This window comes from Psammomys obesus, unplaced genomic scaffold (genome assembly GCF_907164565.1).
Source record: "Psammomys obesus unplaced genomic scaffold, mPsaObe1.curated_primary_1811, whole genome shotgun sequence".
Lineage (NCBI taxonomy): Eukaryota > Metazoa > Chordata > Mammalia > Rodentia > Muridae > Psammomys > Psammomys obesus.
Genome location: NW_026589772.1, coordinates 148928 through 155594, shown reverse-complemented (window position 1 = coordinate 155594; position 6667 = coordinate 148928).

The window sequence follows — 6667 nt, the reverse complement described above, 5'->3', positions numbered from 1 at the left end:
ATATATATATATATATATATATATATATATATATATATATATATATATATATATATCATAATTAAGACACACTGTCACCTACAAACACAGTCATAGGATAGACATACCCACATAGAAGCATAAGACCACCTTCAGGGAAGCATAGATTCAAACAATAAAACAGAGAAGTAGGATAGAAGACACAGGGAGCATAAGGTAGAGAATCTTAATCTGGATTCATTCTTGTTTAAATGACTCCAGGGGAAGCACCTAGTATCTCTTTCCTCCATGTAACATCAATATATTATTGGTAACTCAGAGTTAATCACTAAGGCATGTAATGTACACATCTGATAAAATAGACTTCAAACTAAAACTAATCAGAAGAGATAGAGAAGGACAATCATTCTTATCCAGGGAACAGTTAAGCAACAAAACATTCACAAACTCAGTGGCCTGCTCTTTGATCACCTCCCCATGAGGAGGGAGCAGCCTTACCAGGCCATAGAGGAAGAAGAGGAGGACCTACCCTATCAGTAGACTGGAGGAGGGGCATGGGTGGAGAAGAGAGAAGGGGTGTGGGGTTGGTAGGGAACAAGGGAGGGGCCTACAGCTGGAATACAATGTGAATAAACTGTAATTAATAAAAAAGCAACAAAACATTAGTATCTTAAGCATACATGTACCAAAATTGGCTGCATCTATTTTTATTTTTAAAAATTGTATTTTTTTATTTAAAGATTTATTTATTTTTATTTAAATTGTATTTTATTTATTTAACAATGATCTAGTATTCATAAGTGATTTTAATACTCCATTTTCTACAATCATCTGGACAGGTCCTGTTAGGCACAACAAGAGCCTAAATATATGAAGGTATGAAGAGAACTCAGGAAACTAATCATCCATCGTTGCAAAAATGCAAGAGGTTCCTCTTGACCATTGCGCAATGGGGTCACCCCTGCTGGTCACCTGGAGACAAAGACCTTAGGTTTTTAAGAGACACAAGGCGGGAATCTCCTGGGTTTGCCTTCTTGGTGATTTAGGATTGGATGAGGTGTTTAACTTTTAAAATAATTGGTTAGTCCAGTCAGCCCTGTCGTAAATATCTGATCTTCAAGGCAGTTTGGAATTTCCTGCCATCCACAGTTAAATGTGGGAGGGTGATTAACTCATCCCATGTCTGTTCTGAGGAGTGGGGGTTACAGGCTTTGGATCAAAGGTCAGGAGAAGGATTGGGGCCATTTGGCCCAGTTTCCAAACAAAGCCCATCTAACCGGCTCCAGCCGGTGATTTTCTCTCCATTTAGTAGAGATCGCTGCTTGTTCTCTTCCTTATCTCTGCCCTCACAGATGGCTAATGTCAAGAACTTTTACATTTAGGCTCTTGCTGGGCCTAACAGACCATGAATGGATGCAACCTAGAGCTTCTGCTCATATGTAGCCCTTGGTAGCTCAGTGTCCAAGTGGGTACCCTAATAAGGGGAACAGGGACTGTTTTCTTTTGCCATTCTTTTACCCCAAGGTGATGTCTATCCTTGATGTTAAAATGTGTTTCACCAATGCATGGAACCTGGTTTTAAATCTATTCTGTTAGCTATTGTTGTTGTGGTTATTATTGTTCTGTTTTGTTTTTTGGGTTTGTTTTGGAATTGAGAGTAGTGACAATGAGAGTTATCAGTGAGCAGTGTTGTTATGATGTGGGTTTTCCACCACCTCCTTTTGATTTTCTAATCTTGGATTATTTATTCCTTATGTTTTCTTAGGTGTGATTAACCCTTCTGATTGAAATTTTCTTTCTAATGTCTTATGTAGCATGTAGAGATCAATGTATAGATACATGCTGCTTAAATTTGGTTTTATCATGGAATTATTTTTTTTTTCGTGTACTATGATTAAAAGTCCTTCTTTGTATAATAGTCTGATCTGACATCTGTGGTCTCTTAGAGTATGTAGAACGTATTCAGGCCCTTTTGGCTTTTAGAGTCTCCATTGAGAAGACAAGTGTAATTCTTATAGGTCTGCCTTAATATCTTACTTGGTCTTTTCCCTTGCAGCTTTTAAAACTCTTTCCTTGTTCTGTACATATAGTATTTTGATCATCATGTACCAGGAAGCAGGGGGTAGGGGCAGGGAGTAGGGGGGGCAGGGAGCAGGAGAGTAGGGGCTCAGGGCGAGGCAGAGACTTTCTTTTCTGGTCCAGTCTATTTCGTGTTCTGTATGATTTTTGCAACTTGGTATTCTCCTCCTACCTCTTAAGATTGGAGAGCTTTTCTTGTATAATTTTGTTGAAAATGTTTTCTCTGCCTTTGAGTTGGATTTCTTCTTGTTCCTCTGTTACTATTACCTGAGGTTTTTGTTTGATTGCCTAAACTTTGATTTATAGTTTTCCTTCAGTTTAGTGTTGTTTTTAATAAATTTATGAATTTATTTAGTTTATAGCCCAAACAAGATTCCTCCTCCCTTTCCTCCTGGTTCCATCTTCCCACCCTCTTCCTCCTGTCAACATTCCTCTTCTTCTCAGAAAAGAAGATCCCTTCCTAACAAACTTATCCCAGTCCATCAAATCACATCAGGACTTAGTACATCCTCTTCTATTAATTCCAGGAAAGACAGCCCAGCTTGGGTAAAGTGATCCAAAATCAGGCAACTGAGTCTATGTCAGATACCACACATTTCTCTTGTTGCTAGAAAACCCACTTGAAAAGTTGTCCATTAGTTATATGTGTCATGGGCCTAGGTCCAGTTCTGCCCTTTGGCTGGTTCTTCAGTCTCTGTATGCTCCTATGAGCCTAGGTTAGTTGATACTGTTTATCTTCTTGAGGGGTTTTTGTGCCCCCCTTCCCACCAGGGAACCTTCTATCCTTCCCCACACTCTTCCACAAGACTCCCCTAGGTCCACCTAATGTTTGGCTGTGGGTCTTAGCATCTGTTTTATTCGGATGCTGCATAGAGCTTCTCAGAAGACAGTCATGCTACCTAGGCTCCTATCTGAAACATAGCAGAGTATCATTAATAGTGTCAGGGCTTGTTTTTTACCTATGGGCTGGGTCTCAGGCTGGGTCAGTCATTGGTTAGCCATTCACTCTTTCTCTCCTCTATCTTTATTTCTGTATATCCTGTAGGCAGGGTTGATTTGGGGTCAAAGATTTTGTAGGTGGGTTGCTGTCCACCTCCCTCCACTGGAAGTCTCACCTGGCTAAAAGGTGGACCCCTTACTCTTCATGTCCTCTGCAGCTGGAAGTCTCATCTAGAAACACCCTCTTAACCTCCCAGAAGCCTACGAAGTCATGAGTCTCTAGCTCGTCTCAGAGATGTTCTTATCCATTAGTTTCCCTTCTCTGTCCTTGCTCTCTTACCTCCCAACCCTGCTCTCCTCACATCTGATGCCCACGCTCATTGTCTTCCTCATACCCTCTTCCCCAACCCCAATTCCCTTTCTTCTCCTACATTCTACATCCATTCTATTTATGCTTCTAAGTGGAATTCACGAATCCTCCCTTGGGCCCTCTTTGTTACTTATCTTCTTTGGGTCTTTGGATTGTAGCAGGGTTATCCTGTATTATTTGACTAATGTCCTATTATAAGTGAATACATATAAATATTCACTTGTTTTTTTATTGGTATGGTTATCTCGCTCAGGGTGATCTTTTCTAGTTTCATCCATTTGCCTAAAAATTTCATTATTTCCTTGTAGCTGAATAGTAATAGCTGAGTAGTATTCCATTGTGTAAATGTGCCACAGTTTCTTTATCCATTCTTTGGTTGAGGGATATTTAGGTTACTTCAAATTTTTGGCTATTATGAGTAAAGCTGATAAAAACATAGCTGAACAAATGTCCTTGTAGTACAGTGGAGCATATTTTGGGTATATGCCCAAGAGTGGTAGAGCTGGGTCTATACCACTATTCCCAGTTTTCTGAGAAAGCACCTGATTGATTTTCAAAGTGGTTGTACAAGTTTACATTCCCACCGACAATGGAGGAGGGTTCCCCTTTCTCCACAACCTCTCCAGGATATGTCATTCCTTGAGTATTTGATCTTAGCCATTCTGATGGGTATAAGATGGAATCTCAGAGTCATTTTGATTTGCATTTCCCTGATGACTAAGTATGTTGGGCATTTCTTTAAATGTTTCTCTGCTATCCGATATTCCTCTGTTGAGAATTCTCTGTTAAGCTCTGTACCCCACTTTTTAATTGGGTTATTTGTTTTGTTTGTGTTTAATTTCTTGAGTTCTTTATATATTCTGAATATTAGCCCTCTGTCAGATGTACGGTTGGTGATGAAGATCTTTTCCTATCTGTAGGGTATCCTTTTGTTCTGTTGACAAGGTCTTTTGTTTTACAGAAACTTTTCAGTTTCTTGAGGTCCCATTTATTGATAGTTGGTTTTAGAGTCTGAGCTGTTCATGTTCTTCTCAGAAGATTGTCTCCCATGCCAATGAGATCCAGAGTTTTCTTCTAATAGATTTAGTATATCTAGGTTTATGTCGAGGTCTTTAATCCACTTGGACTTGAATTTTCTGTAGAGTAAAAAGATTGTGCTACACCTACGCCAGTGTCGCCATAGTAGCATAAGCTACAGGGCAGGGGATATGCTTTCTCTGGAAATTTGCCCCCTGGAAGGTCCCTGGCAAACTCATCCCACTTGGAAAAGAGACGTGATCTGAGATTTCTACGCTTTTTCAGTTGTGGCTCTGGGGCTGGAATAATGAATACTTTGATCTTTCTCTGTGACTCCTGAAACAGCACAACTAATTTTATAAAGAAATTTATTATTAGTAGATTGTTAAAGGCTTTAATAAAAATAATAAGTTTAAGAAAAGTTGTGAATTAGATTTAGTATTAATAGGCATTAAGAATAGTGAAAAAATAATAGGCTCCTTCTTAAGAAATAATAGCATGAGAGGTGCAGCTGGTGGGAGTTTCCCCCTCCCTTCAGTGCCTTGTTCCTAGGGAAGATCATAAATCTTAAGCAGGACATATGGGAGGATGGTTAACAATGGTATAGTTAGATTTTGATATAGAGAGGGACTTTGGCAGGCATCTGACTTAGCTCCTGACTTTCGTCTTCACCGGTTAGCAATAATGAAACTATATTTGAGGTTTCTTTTCCTTTGTTTGCTCTGATCAAAAAGTTTTTAGGCCAAGATTACTTGTGGGTACTGCTTTATGTTTGACTGCATTTTGAGTTAAAATGTAAACTTTGTATTCTTGGTAAAAAGTCTGAATGTTCTGGGAAGTATGCCAATTTTAAGGTGCCTTTTGTATAAAAATACTAGCTTGATTTCAGTAAAGTTACAGCAGAGTCAAAACCATTAAGGTGTCTCCTCTGTCAATTCTTTGCCGAAAAGGAGGAGGATCTCCCCTATCATTGGACTGGGGGGGACATAGGAGAAGAAGGGGGGGATTGGAAGGGGATGGAGCAGGAGGCTACAGCTGGGATACAAAGTGAATAAAGTGTAACTAAAAATATAGAAACAAATTTTAAAAATAAATAGAAATAAAGAAATTTGAGCATAGTCATAATAGCTGTTTAGTAGTTGTCTTGTATTTTAGGTATATTGTATTTCTCAGGACATATTGTAGTTGGGTTTCTGGGTTCTTGTGGAGACATAGTGTCTTGTGTGTTAATGATTGTGGGTTTGTACTGGTACCTGAGTTTGGTATTATTTTAATTCTAGGTGTTGATATCTGATCTTCTCTTTGCCAGGTGGCTGTACCATTCTTTGGTTTCTTTTACCTAATTTTTTCATGAACCATAAAAATCTTATTTTTATCAGCTATAAATACACAGAAAATACATGGCATAAAGTACTTAAACTTTGTATAACAAAAATAATTGTTATAAATAATTGCTGGTTTTATCTAAGGGGCCCTGAAAAAATGTCTCCCAGCTTTGCATCAAGCAGTTACCTCCAATTTGTTTCTCCTTATGTGAGACAGATCTTCAATATTGTGATTTAAGTAAAACAAAAAGAAAAAAGTCTTCTGTTTCTTTAGAAATTTATTTTCAGTTTAATGTTATGCATTCTCACATCAAGATTCTGAGGAAAAAAGCATTATGTTTTGCTTTGTACATACCACTTGGTATATTTTACATATAACATTTCTTTATAGTGTTCACCATTGTCATGATATTATTTAAACAGTACATTTTTTTTTGATTGATGGAAGGTTCTGATATCACAGAACTTAGCTCTATATTTGGAAAGTGCAATAGCAGTTTGTTTAAACTCAAATATATTGCTGAAGGGAATTTAAACTAACCAACCCACTACATAAATCAGTATGGAGGCTACTCAGAAATGGAAAATTGAATATCCATATAATACAATGATAACACTCTGGGCACACACCTGAGGGAATCAAATTTAACATATAATGAAGATACCTTCATAACTTTGTTTATTGCAACAATATTCATACTATTTAAGTTATGGAATTGTGGGAAGCTGCTTCTGACATGGCTATTTTGTTTTAACTCTAGCTCAGCCATTTTAGAGGTCATTGCCATTTTCTTCACTAACCAAGCTTATAGATTCTATTTCTCTGCCAACTAGGACTTTCCCATATATTAGATGACCGGCTGTTGCCATGGGAAACTTTAGGAGTCTGGTATATGGGATCTGCTTTCTGGCCTTGGCAGATACGATGTTTTATCTAAAGTTCTGGGACTGTCCTTGG